Raw genomic sequence first — 1,061 nt, 5'->3', positions numbered from 1 at the left:
GGGGGGGGGTGTCCAACGTGGTCCCTCTCAGGCGACATTGGCAGGAAAGCAAGGGGCGGGGGGGGGTCAAAAAGTTACCCGAAATAAGGTCACGACGCGGTACATGCACCTGTTGTACACCGTGCAAGGGTGGGCGCCGGCCGCTCTCGCACCGGACGCACACACCGCTCATCATTACGACATGACACATTCTCATACTCGAGCGTGCTCATGCGCGACTTGCTCATTCCGCTCATGTCGTTCGGTTCGAGAGCTCGTTCGAGAGGTTGTGTGTGCTCCCCCCGCGGGCCTCGATTGGTCCGCCGCCCAGCCGCTCGATCTGATTGGCTGACAGCGGCCCGGCTGCGCCCGGCGCGGGCCTGATGAGGCATTATGATTGCAATGTCAATGAGAAGGCGCGCAAGTTAATTTAATATTTCGCGCGCGCTATCGGCCGCGGGGCCTCCTCTCTCTCTCTCTCTCTCTCTCATCCGACCCCTGTTTGTTTCTCATTTCATACCGAAAAAATGAAATAATAAAAATAAAATATTATGTGATAGGACTTCAAACACTTGTATACAAAATATTAAAGCTAAAGGCTGAGAATTTCAATTTCAAGTGTAGCCATTACGGACACAGTCAACATATAAACATGATAAAAGAGCGTTTAGCGTTCGGCAATGGCCCATACGGAGGCAGGGTGTTCTGTAGCCAGCCGTCGGGCTTTATTTCGGATGGGCAATAGTTGGAGAAGTTGTCGGCTTCAGCCTGGCTTCAGCACTCTGCAAATGGTGCCTGGAGGTTAAGGCTTGGTGGCGCTTGGTGGAGACCATACGTAACGTTTTTATTTGATACAAAGGGTACCACTAATTTAAACCTGCTCCTGGTCGAGCTTATCGGGACCCGTTCCGTCCTAACTGCCTTCCTCGGGAAAAGGGACGGCTTACAATACAAAACCCACCCTGTACCCTGTAGCTCTGTTACAGTATCCGTTGCACTTGACCGCCGCGGGCGTTGAAGTCTCCTAAACCACGGTTTTTCGTCTGTCTGTCTGTCTGTCTGTCTGTCTGTCTGTCTGTCTG

This window comes from Frankliniella occidentalis, unplaced genomic scaffold (genome assembly GCF_000697945.3).
Source record: "Frankliniella occidentalis isolate FOCC.00 unplaced genomic scaffold, Focc_3.1 Scaffold54, whole genome shotgun sequence".
Classification (NCBI taxonomy): domain Eukaryota; kingdom Metazoa; phylum Arthropoda; class Insecta; order Thysanoptera; family Thripidae; genus Frankliniella; species Frankliniella occidentalis.
The sequence above is the reverse complement of the archived record's forward strand: the minus strand, read 5'-3'. Positions refer to the sequence as shown.